We start from the raw sequence: 20,853 nt of genomic DNA on the forward strand, positions 1-20,853 counted from the left end.
CGGAAGCCAAGAGTAGGTCATCTACATATTTTATTAATTTGCTGTTTTTAAATTTTATATTATCTGTATCTTGTCCCAAAATTTGTGCAAATAAGGTCGGACTTTCTACATAACCCTGAGGCAGACGACTCCAGGAATATTGTATGCCATTCCAGGTGAAAGCAAAAATATGCCTCGAGTTCTCATGTATGGGTATAGAGAAGAAGGCTGAGCACAAGTCTACTACTGTAAAGTATGTAGCTGTGCTAGGAATAGAAGAAATAATAGTATTGATATTGGGAACTATGGAGTGTCTCTTTATAACGTGATTGTTCACAGTACTCAAATCCTGTACGAATCTATAGAGGTGTTTTCCATCGGGTCCCCTTTTTGGTTTTTTAACGGGGAGGATGGGCGTGTTGTATTCAGATTTACAAGGGAAAATTATTCCTTGGTCAATTAAAGAATTTATTATTGGGGTAATGCCCTCCATTGCCTCCTTGGAAAGAGGATACTGAGAAATGGAAGGAGGTGGGCTAGATTTAGTTTTTATTTGCACGGGAGTAGCTGATTTAAGTAAGCCTACATCAGTAGAAGATGTGGCCCAAAGAGACTCTGGTATATCTGTAGGTATTTCAAAGGTGGGAGGCTCCTTTGCCTCCTGGCTCTCTGAGAGAAATACAGGGAGTAAATTTAAGGTTTCCTCGGGCATTTCTAAAGAAAGGGAGCCATCTGGGGCACACATTATTGTGGCTTGTAATTTGCATAGTAAATCTCTCCCCAGCAAATTTGTGGGAGATCCAGGCATTAAAAGAAAAGAATGTTCAACAGTTAGGGGTCCCACGCGTACCATGCGAGGAGAAAGTTTTGGGACCTTTATTGGTTTTCCTGAAACACCTACTACATTTAAAGAGCCAATAGAATCACATTTCTCATCTGGTTTGCTTACTAGAACTGACCTAGATGCTCCAGTGTCTAAGAGACAGTCATAGTATGAATTTCCTACCTTTAAAGTGACATGAGGTTCCTTACTGTTTGGGGGGGAATATATAGGGATTATTGGCATTAAAATATCAGGGTCTGGAAAATCAAAGGTCTCATTCTTTGATTCCAGGGCCCTCACCCCCCCCCCCCCTTCACACCTTCATAAAGATGCTTGGGCAGTTTTTTGGGACCCTCCACGCTGTTGGGGTTGTTCACCCTGAGTGTAGCGTGGTCGAGCTCCATTTCTTATATATTGTTGTTGGGCATTTTTTTGGGTAGTATCATTTTCTGTATTTTGAGCACCGTCATTTTGATTGGCATTGTGGTTCCTATATTTATTATTCCTAAAGGTGTTATTATTTCTTGTTTCCCATAGCCTGCTCCTACAGACTATCATTGCATGGCCTCTCTTCCCACAGAAGGTGCATATTAAGGGGTTTGTTAATGATCTATCTGTGGATTCCTGCAAAGGGGCCATGGTCTCTCCCTTACTTTTCAATTGTTTCTTTAAAATTTCAATTTCTTTTTCTAAGTCTGATACTGATTTATTGTGTGTTTCAGGTTTTTTTGTACGATTCTTATAGGCATATGTTGCTACTTTCCTCAGTTCTTCGAGGTCCATAGACTCCCAGTTGGGACAGCTGGTTTCAAAGTAGTCTTTTACTGCTGAACAACAATTCCTAACGAATTGTCTGCGTATATGTTTAATGTCTTTTTCTCTGGACAAATCAAGGTCCACATATGTACTTCCTACGTCAATAAGTCTGTCCATAAAGTGGGAGGGGGTCTCATTAATTTCCTGCCGGGATTGTTCAAATTTTTCCCATGCATCAGGGCTATCAGAGCAGTCTCTCATGGCTTTTAATAATGCTTCTCTGGCCAGGGCTAGTTTTGTGTGATCCTGTACAATATTAGGGTTCCAGTGTGGATCTACAGTTGGCCAGTGATGAGGTCCTCTACCACTTTTCTTATTAGCTAGAGAGATGACATTATTTTTCTCTCTCTTTGTCAGAAATGTATCTAACAAATTCTCCACATCCAACCAAGAAGGGTCAAAGTTTCTGAATATATTTTCTAATTTTTCTATAACCAACATTGGTTCTGCCTCAAATGATTGAACATTGTGCTTGAATTTTTCTAAATCATCAGGTTTAAAAGGTGTATAGTGTCTTACAGACACCAAGTTCCCTTCTTTATTAAAGGTGGGTACTTCCCTCAATGGAAACAAACTTCTGTCTAAACTATCTGGTGTTACTGTTTCTAGGCTACTTGCTCCATTTTCAATGTTAGGATTATTGGCTGTTGGAGCATGGGGGTTGGAGATTAGAGCATGAGTGGAGGGGAGGGTAGGGGGAAGGGCTGGGACAGGAACAGGGGGTGGGGCTAGAGCATGAGCATGGGTGGGGGGAAGGGCAGGGAGAGGATCGGGGCTGAGGAGGCAGGGTAAGAGGTATGAATGGAAGGAGGAACCAGGGTGGGAGGGGCAAGAATGGCAGGGGGAGGGGCTGGGTGGTCAGGATGGGGAGGAGTTGGTTGGTGGGAAGGGGCTTCTATTTGAGCCAAATCGTTTTGGGCAGGGTTGGTCAGGGAGTCTGATAATGATGGGGGATGGAGAGTTAAATCACTCCTATTGTGGGATGTTTTTAACTCCCTATCAATGTTTTGCAGGAAGGTTCTTATCTCTCCCCATCGTCCCTCCCTAAATTCAGCCAGGGAAGTTTTTATCTCTCCCCATGTTTTCTCCCTAACTTCATCCCGTTCCATCAATTGTTGATAAATAAGAGTAATTTCTTTTTTAATTTGTTCAATACAAGCATTTTGGTTCCAAATTCTTTGATCAGTGATAGTAATCAATTCTTTATGTTGCTGATCAATAAATGTGTGCAATTCTGTAATTCTCTGATCAGTTATAATATTCTGTTCCCTAACTTTTTGAGTAAAAATATTATTCTGTTCCCGAAGTTGCTCCCCAATAAAAGTGTGGAGTTCCCTAATACGTTGATCAGAGATATTATATTGCTCCGTGATTTGGTTTTCCATAAAAGTGTGTAATTCCTTAATTTGTTTAGTAATAGAAGGAACAAGGGAGTGTTCTCTCTTAGAGGCTAGGTATATTATTGTAAGCACAACAATTACAATCCCAAGGAAGATGAATATAAGGGTCAGGAAGAGGTTTATAGTTTCTGAAAAATACCATCCTAGAGGAACACCTACTAAAAATCCCATGTACTTGGTCATTGAACTTATAAGCCAATTTTGAAGCAAAGCAGACATTGGTTGTAGCCACATTTTTTTTTTTGAGTCAATTGCTAGGTTGCCTGTACCTTTTTTTTTTTTTACAGTAGGTGGCTCCCTAGTCTACAACCCTATACAGGTTAAGGGCCTATTGTGTTGTAAATTCTCCTTATCAAGCTTCTGGGAGGGGTTACAAAAATCCTCATACAGGAAGGTAGAAGCTATGAAAGGGCTGATTAGGAGTGAATAGCCCTTAAACAAAAGGTAAATCTAAACCTCCTTCTTTTAGAAAGTGTGTATGGGTGGGTCCAGCAATCTTCTTTAGCCCTCAGGCTAAAACCGCTAGGACCATGTGCTATCTTCCTTGAGCAAAGCCCACTTAAATTTTTAAGACCAGAAAGGCCAGGAAACAGAAAAAAATGGGTTTTAAATTAGCTCCCTAGCTGTATTCAGCTGTTTTTTTTTTTTTTTGCTTTTTGCGGGCTAGGAGCTCCTAAGAGCTCCTTCTGAGATTCCTCGTTGCTAATCAGTTGATTAGGTAAGCCTGGCCTGCCTCTCAATCTACTGAGCCACCTCCTTAAAGTAAAAGGAGGCAGAAATGAGAGACAATTTTGTTGACCCCAATTTAACTTAAGGGGTAAAGGGAAAAGAGAAAAGGTGTTTTATACTCACCTGTTCTGGCAGCTGTGTCTTTAAGTCAAGGTATTTGGTAAAAGGACTGATGGAGTGAGTCGGAAGTATGGTGAAAGGGCAAGAAAATTCAGGAAATTTATTGAGGTTCTAGAAACCTTTGAAGCACTAAAGCAGGGCCAAGAGCCAGAGGGGGTAGCCGGGGTGGGATTTCTCCCAGGTGATTAGTAAGGAGATCAGAAGACTGATATAGTTCTTTGTCCCTTTGTGGTCGCCAACTGTAATGGTAGAAATTTTAGGCTTTCTGGGAGAGGTTGTAATATTGTAATGGTTAAAGTGTGGCTACAGGATTTATGTAATATTAAACAATGGCCGCCAAGGAATTTACTTATGAAATTCCTAAAAAATGAAACACTCAAGTCAGAATGGAGTTTATGGAGGTTTAATCACACTGGGAGTAGGGAAAAGGATAGGGAGAGAAGGAGAGAAGAGAAAAGGGAAAGAGCTACTCAACCTCTGACCAAGGCAGAGGGAGTTTTAGGCCCAAAGGCCCAAGTGGAAAGAATCAGTCCTTAACTCACGTGACCGATCTGAAGGAAAGCTGTCTGCGGGCGTCCTCTCTGTCCAAGCTCCTAACACCCACTCCTCTCTAGCTCTCTCCACAGGAAGTGAGCGAATTCCAGAGGCTGTTCCCTACCTCACTTCCTGTGTCTCACAAGTGCCAATGGTTGGCTCTAGCTTAGCTTAGGACAGCCCAGGTGGGCAGTTAGTTATTTCTGATTTGTCATTGACTAGCACATGCCCGTGTAGTGTGGGTGTGCACAATTTTTGGGTGCTAGACCAAGATGGAGACTTTTTAAAATTCACACCTGGATATCTCTAATTAATGGATATCAAATGAGGAGGAAGACTAATCTTTCACAATCCCTCCCTGATTCCATCATGGTAGTTGGGGGGAGTCCTGCCTGGTGACAAGATTCTTTTTTTAACTGTTTGTTTTTATTAATATAACTAATTTCTAGGTATCTTAGCCCCTCCATGTCCTCCCCACACTATAGAAGATTCCATCTGGCATATAGATATGTACATGGAAATGTCTTTCCATTTTCCACTTCTCAATTCTCTTTCTCTGAAGGTGAACATTCATAAATTATTCTTCAAATATTAAATCTGTCACTATATGTTCTCTTGGTTCTAGTCATTTCACCCTTCATTATTTCATGTAGGTCTTTCCAAGTTTTTTTTTTAATTAAGCTACTCATCATTTCTTACAGTTCCATACTAGTTATACTATTCTATCACAATAATATACCACAATTTGTTTAGCTATTCTCTGACTTATGGACATCTTGATTTCCAGTTCTTTCCCAGCACAAAGAATACTGCTACAAATATTTTAGAAATTATAAGCCCTTTTCCTCTTTCCCTGATCTCCTTGAGAAATAGATCCATAAGAGTAAACTCAGTTTTAGAGCTCTCTGGGCATAATTCCAAATTCTTTTCCATAATGGTTGGATCAGTTCACAGTTCCACCAATACTGTGTTAGTGTCCCCACTTTTTCATGTACCTACATACGGCTTTGATTTCTTCTTCTGAAAACTATATGTTCATATTCTTTGTTCATGTATCAATTGGGATATGGTTCTTATTCACATAAATTTGACCAAGTTCTCTATTTTAGATATGATACATCTATCTGAAAGACTATGAAAAAATTTCCCTAATTTTCTGCTTTCCCTCTAATCTTGGCATCAAGTATTTTATTTTAACAAAACTTTTCACTTTAATGAACTCAAAATTACCCATTTTATATCTTACAATTATTTCCATTCTGATAGGTAATATGTTCTCTGATCTAATTTGCTTATGCTATATCTCTTTTTTATGTCTAGATCATGGATCCATTTTGATCTTATCTTAGTGAAAGGTGCAAGATATTGGTCTATATATAATTTCTGCCAAACTGATTTTTAGTTCTCTCAGAGGTTTTTATCCAGTAGTTTCTAACCCCAATAGCCCGGATCTATACTTTTGTCAAATTCAGGGTTACAATAATATTTTTCTAATGTTCATTGTGGATCAATTCTGTTCTGTTGATCTACCTTTGTAGTTCTTAAACCAGTACCAGACAGTTTTGATAATTACTATTTCATGACATAGCTCAAAATATGATACTGCTAAACCTCCTTCCTTTACATTTTTTCACTAATTCTTTTGACATTTTTAACCTTTTATTTTTTCCAATGGAATCTCATTATTTTTTCTAGTTAACATTTTTTGGTAATATAATTGGGATGGTATTGAATAAGTAAGTTAATTTAAGTAGGCTTAATCATTTTAATTTGTGGTTCTGCCTAGCCATGAACAATGAATATTTCCTCATTAATTTAAATCTGACTACATTATTGTTAATTATTTTTATTATTAAAAACACATTTTACAATTATTTTCATATAGTTTCTGCTCAGGTATATTCCTAAGCATTTTATTCTATGTATGGCTATTTTAAATGGGTTATCTCTTAGTATTTCTTCCTGTAGGACATTGTTAGTAATATATAGAAATGATGATGATTTATGCCACTTTATTTTGTATCCTTCTATTTTGCTAAAATTATTGATAGTTACAACAAATTTCTTAGTTGAATCTCTAGTCATAGAATTCTAATAGTCTTTGGTGTTCTAGATGGGAAGATTGAGTTGGATGATGTGCAGTTTTGACCTCTGCATTCTTAAGATTAAAATTCTCTGGAGACTGTATCTCAATTTATAACTATTTATTAAATAAATTTTAAAAGTGGTCAGAGAAAAAAAAGATGCACCAGTCACAAGTCTTCTTTCCTAGCCAGTACTCCCTGGAGCAGCCCCTCTCTCACTGTGATTCCAGGGTCAAAAAGTGAGCTACTTTCTTTCCCTACCCAAATTTATGTTTTCAATGATTTTATTTTTCTAGGTCCCTCTGATTTGGTGGACAAAACTTCAGTCTAGATCAGAAGCTGGTCCTCCCAGAGAGCTCAAGCATGCCCCTCATAGAGATAAACCCCTTTTTTTAAATTCAGTCAGAGAGTGGGGTTGAATTGCAACCTCAGAAAAATTGGCTATTTTCAAACTCAATCTGAAACTTCCCCTTTAAAACCCAAGAAAGAAAAAGGGCTCAGTCTAGTAATAAATTCTCTTAACACTTCATTTCAATGGGAAACCCAAGGCACTATTCTGTTGCCCACAGACACACTAGATTTCAGCCAGTTCTTGTTTACCAAACAAGATGGAGTTCACAATCTCTATCCTAATTGAGAAAATGCTCTGGGGGAGAAAGTCAGGACAAAAGAATGAGGAAGGAAGAAAACAGAATTAAGTAACTTGCTCCAGTTCACAAAGCTAGTGTCTGAGAGAAGATTTGAATTCAGGAAGGTGAGTCTTCCTGACCTCAGACAAGGCATAGTATCTATTCTATTACTTCCCATTTGCCTTCAGATATGCTGAGCTTCAGTTTTTATACACAAAAGCACTGAAACATATTTGCTTTTAGATTTTTTTTTCCTTTTTGGTTCATCTGGCTGCTATCTCAACTCTTTTAGATTCTTATTTAGTTTCTTCTCTCTGTCTCCTTCAGCTCTTTTCTTGCATCCCTCCTTTTTTTGCAAGACATTGCTAGAGGCTCAGGGGTATTCAAAGACAAAAAAGAAACCTTTTTTTACTTACTTCAAGAAGTTTATATTCTACTAGTACTTTAGATTATCTAATAAGTTACTGCCTGGATTTATGCATAGAGCCCATACTTTAGTAAATTCCTCTACTGTACCCAATAATAAAATACTTTGAACTCATAGAACCTGGGACAAAGACTATTAAAAGAGTTCTCTTTGCTTTCTCCACAGAATGAAATTTATGCTATGTTTCTATTTCAAAATGGGCATACTGAGCTGTATATATCTCTTTGTTTATGAGTTTAACCCTTTCACTTGTGGTCAAATGGATGGGCAACTTTACTTAGCAAACAGGTATAAATATCTTCAACCCACATGTGGCAAATTATACACACACACACACACACACTATCTATTATATATGTGAACTTTATTTCATTGGTGTATGCATTTTGATACACACCAGATTCCTCCCCCTCCACTCTAGGATGTTATAGCAGATAGCCATCTTGACTTTTACAACCAAAAGCTATCTCCTAGTTAAAATGAATTTTGCATTGGTACATATGGAATGACAAAACAAAACAAAATAAAACAAAACATTAAGATAAGTCTTTTGTGTCCTGGAAGAGTAGAGATACTCCACAGCATGAAAAGGTGGAAATGGGCTTGCACCATTAGAGATAGTATTTACATTGATTATTTCATAGATTCCTTGGAATATTGAAGACAATGGGATTAAAGTGGAGAAATCACTACACCTTAAATCAAAAAAACCTGGCCTTAAATCCTAAGCAGATCCCTTAAAAACTCACTAGACCTTAGTCAGATCATCTGTAAGATTTGCTGTCTGGGCTGGCAAATTGAAATTATAAAAACATAGGTCTAACCATATTACTCCACTCCTCCCACCCCCAAGAAATGTCAGTGGTTCTCTATTACTTCTAGGACAAAATACAAATCCTTCTGTTTGCCATTTAAAGCCTTTTACAGTCTGTCTCCAGCTTGGCTTTCCAGGATGATTATACTCACACATTCTACATCTTTATGTTCCAGCAAAATTGGCTTATTGCCTATTCTTAGTTCAGAGTATTCTGGCTCTCATCAACATCCTTTTGAATAGGCTATTCACCATACCTAAAATGCCTTTTCTTTTCACCTCTAGTTCCTCAACCCCCTGGATCCCTTCAACACATACTAAGTACAGTCTAATTCAAGACATATTTCTTGAACTCCCATAGTTATTAGCAGCCCACTCTATCCCCTACTAGAATCACTTTGCAATATATATATATATATAAATATTATATATATATATATATTATATTATATATTTATTATATATATATTTATATTTACATTTATATATATATTATATATTTATTATCTATATATATACATATATATATATATATACATATATATATACATTATACTTATTGATTTTTTAACATCCAGGGTCCCTTCAGAAGACTATAAACTCCTTGAAGGCAAGACTATCTCACTTTTGGTTTTGCATCCATAGCTCATAACACAGTGCCTTACACAGAATAGATATTTAATAAATGTCTGTTTATTGATTGATTAATTAGATGACCATTAAGATTCCTCCTGGCTCCAAATTAATTATCTTGTTCCTAAGATAATGTTAAAAAATAAAACATTATGCTTATTTATTTAATTTTTCCTAGAAGTGTCATAAAATATCTGAGATCATCTAGTGCAATATCCTTATATTATAAATGATTCAATGGAAAGGAAGCTCAGAAAATCCCATTGATTTACTCAAAATTGTACAGCTGGTGAGTAGTAAGTTAAGAACTTCTGTCTACCATCATTTCACCAAAATACACTTTCCTAATTTTAATTTACATTATACAATTGAATTCCCATATTATATCAGATGAACTGAGTTCTTGAAAATTTGAGAATCAAATTAGATATGCAGAGACAGAGATACATTTATTATTTTTGAGCTTTGTTATACTCTTTGCTATCTCTGAAATATGCTGTTTGACTAAGGACACAAGACCTCTTTCACCTGTATTTCAGTGTAAATTGCATTACTCATGTGAGCTCCAGCAATTCCTCCTAGCAGTATCACACTATTTTCTCCCTATTTTATTGCCTTTATTTACTTGCATAATATACTCAATCTGAGAATTATAACCAAATCTTCCCTCAGATTTCATGAAAGAAATATAGAAGATTGTACCTGGTAAAACTTTTATATTTCTGGATTTTTCAATTTTCCAGCTTTCCTCTTTTTTTTTTTGTCATTTCACTGCCTCTGAATTCCCTGACTGTTGGTTGGGAAGGAAAACTTATTTTATTTCTTAGTAGATTTAATTCCTATTGATTGAGCCCCAAATGAGCAGGGAAATTATTTTCATTGTGTAACTTTGGGGATTCACCTGTAACTGGTGCCATGGGCATTTGTATGAAGTATATGTGGCTGAATTCTAGGTCTACTATGACTAACTACCATAATAATTATGAGCAATTCACTCAATCTTCATGAGCCATATATCTCTTGTCTGTAAAAGATCATCTCGAAAAATTCTTGTAGATTTATAGAAGACATGGATTTTAAATGGCAAGGTACCTCAAAAGGCATCAAGTTGAGGTAGGTAGATAGCATAATGGACAGAGCCCCGGGCCTGAACACAAGAACCAAATTTGAATCTAGGCTTAGAAACTCACAGTAAGTATTATATTTTAGCTATTATTAGTCCAAACTCCTCCATCAACACATTTGTTCATATGGGGTTATAGGGTACCTTTTTATAATATAAATGTTAAAAAGTAAAGCCCAACTATGGTCAAGGCCACCAGTAGTCATATGCATCCCTCAAGAGATGCTATCTGCCTCATGTTTCTATTAAGAGAAAAAAAAAGAAGAGGAAAGAGAATATGCTTCTCTAGTTTCAATATCTATACATATATCAAGCCAATATTGTATATAATCCAGATATTAAATTAAGGACCTATGGGGATGTCAAGGTCCCCTTCTTTCTCTTTTTTATGGACAATCATCTCTATGACCTGCTACTGCTATTTACTTCCCCCTAGAGTCTTGAAAATTAACTATATTCTTTGCCTTCCTGTTCCTTCTTTAAATTGACATGAGCTCATCACTTTGACTATTATTGACTTTAACATATTAGATTTTTTATTCTGACAGAGTGGAAGAAGTTGGTGATATTTCCAAATGATGCACTCCAAACATTTAGAATATAAAGTGATATGATGGCTAATTATATTTATCAGGATTGGAAAAGAATAAAAAATTTGTCAGAAATGAAAGTGGCACAGACAGAACCATGTACTCTCAATGAATGATGCCTATGATATGCCATATGCAATAACTAATTGTAGGAAATAGATAAAATCAAGGTGAGTGATAACTTTAGATCAAAGTGAGATCAAAAGAATTTTTAAAATTTAGATATTTTTCCATGGTTCCATGATTCATGATCCCCTATCTGCCACTTTTTCCTCCCCAATCCTGAAGCTGACAAGCAGTTCCACTGGGTTACACATGTATTATTGTTCAAAACCTATTTCCATGTTATTCATATTTGTGATATAGTGACCTTTTAATATCCCTAATCATATCCCCATCTAACTATGTGATCAATCATGTGTTTTTCTTCTGCATTTCTGTCTCCACAGTTCTTTCTCTGGATATGGAGAGTGTTCTTTCTCATGAATTCCTCTGGATTGTCCTGAGTCATTGCATTGCTGCTAGTAGAAAAGTCTATTACATTGTATTGTACCATAACACATCAGTCTCTGTTTATAATGTTCTCCTGGTCCTGTTCCTTTTGCTTTGCATCAATTCCTGGAGGTCTTTCCAGTTCACATGGAATTCCTCCAGTTCATTATTCCTTTCAGCACAATAATATTCCATCACCATCATATATCTCAATTATTTAGCCATTCCCAATTGATCCCTTCACTTTCCAATTTTTTTCCACCACAAAGAGCTCAGCTATAAATATTTTTAAACATGCCCCAGTTTTTAAAGAGATCAGATAATAGGACAACTACCGATATATCAATTGGATTGAACAGGCTTATACTTGGTTGTGAGTGAGACTTTGATAAGAATCATTGGATATCAACATGAAAGAACGTTGTAATGTGCATAATGGTGTATATGTTTTTGAGAGAGTAATTGAAGCGAGGAGGAATAGTTCATATATATATATATATATATATTATATAATCTGTGTTGTCTAGTTAGTCCTGGATTTACATCTGTTATAATGTTATTATGATATTTCTGAATTTTCCTGAGTGCCTGTACCACCTTATAATACTTCAGAGTCCCACACACAATATATGCAACAGAATTGTTTAAGTAGCCAATAATGGAAATTGTGGTCAGATTCAGGCTAGCCTCCAGATCTGAAAAGATTAATTTCCAATGTCCCATTATTAGACAAATGTCTTGGAAATACACTGATAAGCATCATGATTATTCAGCACTGATGTAGAAGTGGAAAAAAAATTAGTGACAATCTAGAGATTATACCTTCTTTTTTATAGAAAAAGAAACCAAGGTCCATTAAGATGGAGTCAATACCAGAAGGTGATACAGGTAATAAGGAGCAGGATCGGTATTTGAAACTGCATCTTCATATTCTCTGACTCAAATCTATTTTCCCATTGTTTAGCATTATATTTCCTTTCATATACCTTTCACTAATTTACATTGAAAATGCAAGGATTTGAGGGATTCCAATAATCTGCATTTAAAGGATGTGAAATTTCTTATTGGCTTGTACTTAAGGTATTACAAGAATGATGTGACTTAACTCTCATTGGTAATTAATGAATACTTTAAAGATGGGCAACCAGATAAAGGAAGAAGTTTTCTATATTCATGGTTCTTGATCACTGGAATGAATTCTGGTTGTTATAATAATTCTTGTTGACTAGAGATAAACTATTTCAACTCTATCCATGTTCTTTCTATGGTTGTCAGGCTTGCTGTGGGTAAATTTATTATGCAGAAGTTTTATTTTTATGGTTTCCTTTCATGTATTTATAGTTCATTCCCTGATGGCCTTTAGACATTATATCCAGTATCTGATCTTTCTTGATTCTCTTAATAGTCATTTAGGGTTAACTTATATGTCCATCTTATATACAATATTGTAGGGTCCTCTGAAATGATAGGTGAGAACTTATTCCACTCATTTATGCTAATTCATAGTGAGATCAAAAGAATATTTAATTGGAGTCCAGATTCAAATCTCATCTTTGGAATTTAATAGTATTCATGTGATCTCAGCAAATCACTTGACCTCTCTAGACCTCAGATTTCCGATTTATAAACTGTAGATTAGATGTTCCTTAAGCTTCCTTTTATCTCTAAATCATATAAAGCTTAATTCAAAAAACCAACAAAAATGTATTCAACATCTACTATAGGAAGGTGCATTAGGAAGAATTGCACACTGGATAGAAAAATAAGTGATACAATATCTGCTCTCAAGATGATTCTAGTCTGAGAGAAAGGCATAAGCAAATAGAGTACTTGCAGAATTTTAATTTAGAATAAGTTTGTTCCTTATTAGGAGTTGGTGTGTATAGTTTGGCCAGAATATAGATTACTTAGCTGCAGGAGCTACAGAAACATCATCAGCATCATCAGCACCAGCTTCATCATCATCATCTTACTACTTGTAGTAATAATAACTAATATTTGTATACATTTACCTAGTACTATGATTCAAAGAAGAGAAAACGGACCTTTATTCATAATATATTATAGCAGCTATTTTGAAATAAAATGTTGCTAGAAAGAGAAATTCCGTTGAAAATAACTGTAAATAATATAAAATAACTGCCACTATAAATCCAGGAACTATATAAACAAAAATACAAAAAACTGTAAGCACAAAAAAGATTAGATGCAATTAGAAAAATATTCATTGCTAATGTGTAAGCCAAAACAATATAATTTACCAACTCAGTATCACACCAATAAAACTACTCAAAAATTATTTCAGAGAGCTAGAAAAAAATAACAAAATTCATCTGGAAGAGCAAAAGTTAAAGAATATCAAAATAATTAATTTAAAAATGAAGGTGACTGAGCTATACCAGGCCTCAAATGGTATTATAAAGCAGCAACCATCAAAACAATCTGATACTAGCTAAGAAATAGAATAGTGGATTAATGGAACAAATTAAGCACTCCATAAGCAGTAGCAAATGACCTTATTAGATTAGTATTTGAAAAATCCAAAGATCCAGGCTTTGGGAAGAAAAACTCACTAATAAACAAAAATTGCTGGGAAAACTAGAAAATGGTATGGTCAAAACTATATATATATATATATATATATATATACCAACACCTCATGCCATATACCAAGATAAAGTAAATATGGATGCATGATTTAGAAATAAAGGGTAATATTTCAAAAAAATTAAGGGAGCACAAAATAGTTACCTATCTATCCTGTGGATAAGGGAAATATTTGTATTCAAACAAGTCATAAAGAACATTATGAGAAGTAAAAGAAATAGCTTTGACTACATTAAATTAAAAAGTTTCTATACAAACAAAAGCAATGCGACAAAAATTAGAAGGGAACCAACAAACTGGGGAAAAAAATTATAGTGAGTGTCTCTGACAAGGGCCTTTCAAATATATAAGGAACTAAAAAAAAAATACAAAACATTCCCCAACTGATAAATGATCAAAAGATATGAACTGTCAGTTCTCGGATAAAGAAATCATAACTATCTGTAGTTATATGAAAAAATGCTTCAAATCATTATTAATTAGAGAAATGAAAATTGATAGAGCACTGAGGTACCACCTCACATCTATCAAGCTGGATAATATGACTAAAAAGAAAAACAATAAATGTCAGAGGGGATATGGAAAAATTGGAAAACTAGCACACTGTTGCTGAAGCTGTGTGAACTGATACAACCATTCAGAATAATTTAGAACCATACCCAAAGGACCATAAAAATATCTATACCCTTTGACCAGGCAATACAACTACTAGATCTGTTTCCTAAAGAGATATAGGATAGGAGGAAAAGACCACTTGTACAAAGATATTTATAGCAATTCATTTTGTAGTGACAAAAAAATGGAAAGGATATACATCAATCAGGGAATGGCTGAATGAGTTGTGGAATAATGGAATAATCTTGCACTGTAATAAATGAAGAACAAGATGATCATAATGCCCCTCACCCCTCGCACCCCTAAAAACCCCAATTCTGTAAAGTCTTATATGAAGCGATTCAAAAATGAAGTAAGAAGAACCAGAAAAATGTTGTAAACAATGAGAGCAATAATGTATGATTACCAATTGTGAATGAAAACTATTATCAATTGTGAATGGAAGGATTCAAGACAACACCAAGGGATTCATGATGAAAAAGGCTTTTCGTTGCCACATCAGGAAATGATAGGATCTGAATGCAGATTTAAGGAAATCAATTTTCACTTTATTCCCTTCATTAGTTTTATTTTTCTATAAATAATTTGTGACCTCTTTCACAAAATGACAAATGTAAAAATAAGTATTGCATGATAGTATGACTATAACGTATATCATATCACTTGCTGTCTCAAGAAGGAGGCAGAGGAGGGAGGAAGAGAACATCGATTGCAAAAAGTCAGAAAATCATTAAAAATTACATTTACATGTAATGGGAAAAACATAATAAAATTAAAGGGAAAAAACAATTGAGCTTAAGGGACTCTCCCTTTGCTGCTAAGTGCCTGAAATTGGATTTTAGGCCAGGTCTTCTTGAGTCCATGCCTATCACTCTTACCACTCTACCAACTAGATGCTTATACATTTTTTTAAAGTAGTGAAATATAATTCTGAAAAGATAGGTTTGGACCAGAACATGAAAGATGTTGAATGCCAGAGTAAGGAATTTAGACTTAACTAGCTAGGTAATGAGTTAGGGGATTAATTAGGCTATTGAAGCCTACTGAGCCAAAAAGTGATGTAGCTGAAGGTACTGATCTATCAACATATTACTATTTGATGATAAATACATTACCTGTATCAACACACCATTTTTCTTGGTAATTGATCTTCCTTTCTTCAATGCCAGCACCATTTCTAGGGCTATGAGTAGAATGATAGTTACTGAGCTTCATTGCGATTCTATTATATGCATTGAGGAATTTTTTCTAGCAAGGAACTTAGGGAAGAGAACAATACCTATTTGCTGATAGTTATTAGATTAGCCAATGCTATTTCTTGGGGAAAAAATGAGTCCAGATAAGGCTCTTCCACTTAGGAGTGCATTTACACTGTTGAAATCCTAGGTGACTCCCTCAATCTGGGCAAATTTTTCTTCATATCTCCTGGCATGTAGTCATGAAGGTCTGTGTGCTTTGTCTTTGGGTTTCCTCTCCAAGGGCTTCTGTGTACCATTACTGTGCTTGTTCACTTCCTGGAGATTGGAGCTCGGTCTTCTTGTTCAAATGAACTTGAGATGAAAAGGCTCTTTTGAGATATCAGACCACAGAAATTACAACTTTCTTTTCCTCAACCTTAGAATATGTTTTAGATATCCATTCATGAGACAAAAAACGGATTCTAAAAGTTGGATTTTCTGGCCCCAGAATGGGTTGGTGGGTGGTAGGCATAAAGGCCTCTTGGATCTCCTCCAACTATGCTAATTCTTAAATCACCTGCATCATAGGTTTCCTTCCTAGCATAGAGTATAGCTTAATTTAAACAATGCTGAACTTGGAATCACAGGACCTGGTTTGAATCCAGGCTCTGCCACTTCCTATATGAATTTGTGGAAATTACTTAACATTTCTGGCCCTTAATTGTTTCAGCTGTAAAATGGAAGAAATGGGGTTGGACTAGATTACCTATAAATTTCCTTCAAGTTCTGTATCTGGGATCCTGATGGCAGAAGGAAATGAAGTTTTCTTAGGTTTTCAGAGGCAACTCAGCTCATCTGGTTGTTTGATTATAACCTAAATCTGTGTTGGCAAAACTTGGCATCCATGCCACAGGGGACTGCTCCTGTTCCCTTCTCCACCTTGCCTGAGGACATTTTTTCACATCACCTGCCCCTCTGTCCAGCAGTCCACTTCCTCCCTTTCATGTCCAGGGTAAGGTGGAGGGCTCACATGAGGCATGAAGGTTACAGTTTGGGTACTTGGTCTCTAAAAGGATCACCATCACTGAACTATATGGCTTATTCAATGTATCAGCTGGGCCTGAATTCATAGGTCTTAATGTAGATCTTAATATCTATCTGTCATCTATCTATCTAGCCATCCATCTATCTACCCATAAATATATATATATATATATATATAATAAATCATATTTATTACATGCATCTCTATTCTTGAATAAAATTTGCTGGATAGTTAATATGAATTTAAATTAATCCAAAACTAAGACTGATCAAAAGGATTTTTTCCTAAGTAATTGCAGTCATTTAATATTGGCCTTTTGTAAGGAACTCAACATTTACTATTACTTAAATGAAAATTTCAAGCTCTATAAAATCTACATATTAGTTCTAGTAATTAGAGATTTTATTTAGACACTGAAATATTCAAACTTTAATTAGGTTAAACATTTTCTCCCCTGCATAAATTTCAAAGAAAAATCTTGACAAGTTACCATATTGGGCGTATTTTTTAGTTACAGTGCTGTAGTAGCATCATCAATTAGAATAGCCATTAACAAAGCAGGGATAGTCTTGGCTAAGTTTTAAAACATATAGAATGGCTAGGTTAAGCAATCTTATCCTGAGTGTATTTGTTCAGAGAATTCAGTGAGGTCAGTGAATTTGGATGGGAAATATTACATCTTTATTCAATATAGTTGGTTTCTATTTTTTTTTTTGCATTATGAACTCAAAAATAAGAAATTCTGAGAATGGGTCCACACATTATGTCTTACTGTCAAAGGAGTTCATGATGCACAAAAAGGGTTAGGACCCCTGGTCTCGTATTTGAGGAATGTGACATTTTGGCAAGAGAAATCAAAAAAGGATGAAAATAAGTCATACAATCCCAGATCAGAACTTAATACCAAGTTGTGAAAAATAGAACTTTTTAAAGAATAATAAATCTCTCTTTTGTTTTGTATGTCACTAGTAATTCATGCATAATTTAGTCAGGCAAGCTGACACTAATTTTCAAAGACTATTGTCAGATAAAGAATCCATTCAATAAGGCAAACATTTAATTTTTTAAAAATCTATTAGGATGTAGCAAAGCACACTTAATCAGGAAGGAAAAGATACTCTGAGTGAGACATGAGCACATTTAAATGCAAACAATAAATTTAAAAGGCATGTATGTTCAGAAATCAAGATACTGTCTAGATTAATGATTCTTGTTTTTTAACATACTGTAGTTGTTGCTAAAATATTAATGCCTTTCAAATCTTTATAAAAGGAAATATGACTTACCTACCACTGAGTTTGAAATAATTAGTTTTCCCTCACAGCTAGAATGTTCAGAGGGGACTTTTCATGCTGAAGTATGAACTTTAAAATTTGAATTCCATTTTCAATTCAGGGGAAAAAAAGAGGAGGGATACTTTTGAAGGTTGTGCTTATTTCCTAACTGCTGATAGTTATTTTGAACTTCATGGCACTTTTTCCCTCTTAAAAACTAACAATCAAACTTTATTAATTATATGCCTGCAAACATTAGTTCCTATTTTCTATTTAGCAATATAAACATGAATCCCACTAGGAACAAACCATCACCCTGAATTCCTAGGGTTTCCCAGTATACATGTTTCATCCTGGTACCTATTGACAAAATTCCCTCTCTTGAAAGTCAAAGTATTTGTCATCTGTCTCCCTCCCAGCTGGTTGCTTGGCAAGTCAGAAAATCTCAGTCAGGTAATAAACACCCTGTTCAATTGAATATTTTTGAATTTTTGAATAAGTTTGAATTTCAGTGAATGTGTCTTGGTCACTTACTACCTAAGGTCAACCAGGAAGCTGAAAGTTTCCGACTTATTTCTTATAGTTCTTGCTATTAATATTGGCTGGTTACATGTAAATGGTAATTAGTAGTCAATGACTTAATTCACCAATTAGTTTGATTGCTGCTTGATGATATAAATGAATGACAGAGCTGTTTACCAAAAGTTCCCATTGGTAGTCCACTACATCTGTGGTTATTTATGAACACAAACATTTAGTTTAACAATCTATATCACACATATACTTATTGTAATATTGCAAAAGAAGTTATAAAAATAAATATGAAAAACTTCAACACAAAATGACAGCCCAATGTAAAATGAAGTCAGTTATGTCAAAGTAATAAATATTCTCATTGCAATGGAAAAGATTTCTTTTCAGCAAGTTACCTGGTAATATTCCCCCAAATCAGCTTTGAGTTCTAGACCTTTTTCTAGGTCATGGAATCGCTAGTAAAGGCACATCCAGAAAAAATAGGTAAAGGTTTAGAAAATATTATCAAGGATGCAACTGTTGCTTACTGTGGTTCAGCCATTTTCCCACTCTTAACAATCAAAACTCTTTTAATTGGAGTAGATTACCTTAATAAGAATTGAAGTACTTCATCAAGTATAGACTGGAATAAATAAAAAAACAGACTTCCCTCCATTCTCAGAAGTTATACTGCCCTGCAACAGAGATCTCTCCTCACTCTCCCTCCTTGCTTCAAGAATAATCATTGTTTCAACCAAAACAGGGTGACCAGTCTAGCAATACTTACTAAAGGACTCTGCCTTTCTCCACACCCTGATTTTCAGCTGCTATCTACAGATAGATAGATAGACTGTAATCCTAGGCTGTAGTCCTATGTTTGGGCTACTGGTGCTGTATTTCTTTCCCTAAAACTTCATGTAACATGAAGTACAATACCCTGTTGACAGTGGGAGAGGTGTACCCTAAGACCTTTGACCAAATAATTTTGGCAGAATTAGTTAAGAACTTGGTAACAAGAATTTTCAATTTGATATGAGTAGTTCACATTCCTGCCATAGTTATGATTGTAGGAAGTTGACATCATCTGTCAGTATCCCAGATACACAAATTATTATTTTATTTTATTTTATTTATTAAGACTTCAGTGGATTTCTTAGCATCAACATGTATTTTAGGATTCTAGATTTTTGCTTTCTCCTTTAGTGATTTGTATTAGTCAGATATTTTCTGGATTTAATTTAAAGAGAATAATAATGTCTCTTTAATTCTCAGTTGCCTCAGAATGAGAGATATTTGTTTGCTTCTTGTGCCATGGCTTTATTTTAGAACAAAAATGAAGGAAAAGAAGGGAAGGCTTCCATGGTGAAAATAATGGGACATTTTTGAGTGATTGATATTATCATTGGGCTTTTTAAGGTTTCTTTTGAGATTTTTACTTGAAAGTCAAAATTTCTACTCAGCTCTGGTCTTTTAATCAGGAATTCTTGAAAATTCTGTATTTCATTGTTTCTGTTTTCTACCAGAAGGATTATGCTTAGTTTCTCTAGGTAGATTATTCTTGGTTTGCAATCCTAGACCTTTTCCTTTCAGAATATCATATGCCAAAACATCCACTTATATCATAGGGTAGCTGCTAAATCTTAAGTGATCCTGACTCTAGTTCCACGGTGTTTGAATTATTTATTTCTTGTTCCTTGAAGTATTTACTCCTTGAATTGGGAGCTCTGGAGTTTGGCAAAATATTTCTGGGAGATTTCATTTGGGTTCTCATTCAGTGGTGATTTTAATTTCTATTTTACCTTCTGGTTCAAGCATATCAGCACCTTTTTCCTTGTTGATTTTTTGAAATATGGTGTCTGCTAATTCTTTGATTATGACTTTCAGGGAACTCAATAATTCTCATATTATCTCCCCTTGATCTATTTTCCATGTCAGTTGTTTTTCAATGAGATATTTCTTATTTTATTCTGTTTTTTTTCTTTCATTCTTTTGACTGCTTTATTTTCTTGATATTTCAGGAATTCATTAGCTTCCACTTAATTAATTTCAATTTTTAAGGAATTATTTTCTTCAGTGAGCATTTGTAGTTCTTTTTCCCCTTTGGCTGATTCTGTTTTTTACAAAATTCTTTTCTTCTGTAAATTTTTATGTCCCAACTTCCTCCCTCCCCCAATTTGGCAAATTCTGTTTTTTAAGATGATATTTTCTTCATGACTTTTTGTCTCTTTTACCAAGCTGCTAATTCTTGTTTCATAATGCTTATCTTGTTTTTATTTATTTACCCTAATTTATCCTCCATTACTCATTTGATTTTAAAATAATTAATTCTTCCAGAAATTCTTGTTGGACTTATGACCAATTCTCTTTTAGTTTTTTTTTCCTTTGAGGCTTTGTCTGTGGCTATTTTGATTCATTGTCTTTTTCTGAG

The 20,853-nt window shown here is 34.9% G+C and overlaps 1 protein-coding gene across 30 annotated transcripts in view; it reads left to right on the plus strand.

The window, feature by feature from the left end:
• Positions 1–20,853, plus strand: part of RIMS1 (regulating synaptic membrane exocytosis 1) — a 739,353-nt gene that overhangs the window by 83,263 nt on the left and 635,237 nt on the right. The gene's annotated exons all lie outside the window — the stretch shown is intronic.

The sequence above is a fragment of the Monodelphis domestica genome, chromosome 2, assembly GCF_027887165.1.
Source record: "Monodelphis domestica isolate mMonDom1 chromosome 2, mMonDom1.pri, whole genome shotgun sequence".
NCBI lineage: Eukaryota > Metazoa > Chordata > Mammalia > Didelphimorphia > Didelphidae > Monodelphis > Monodelphis domestica.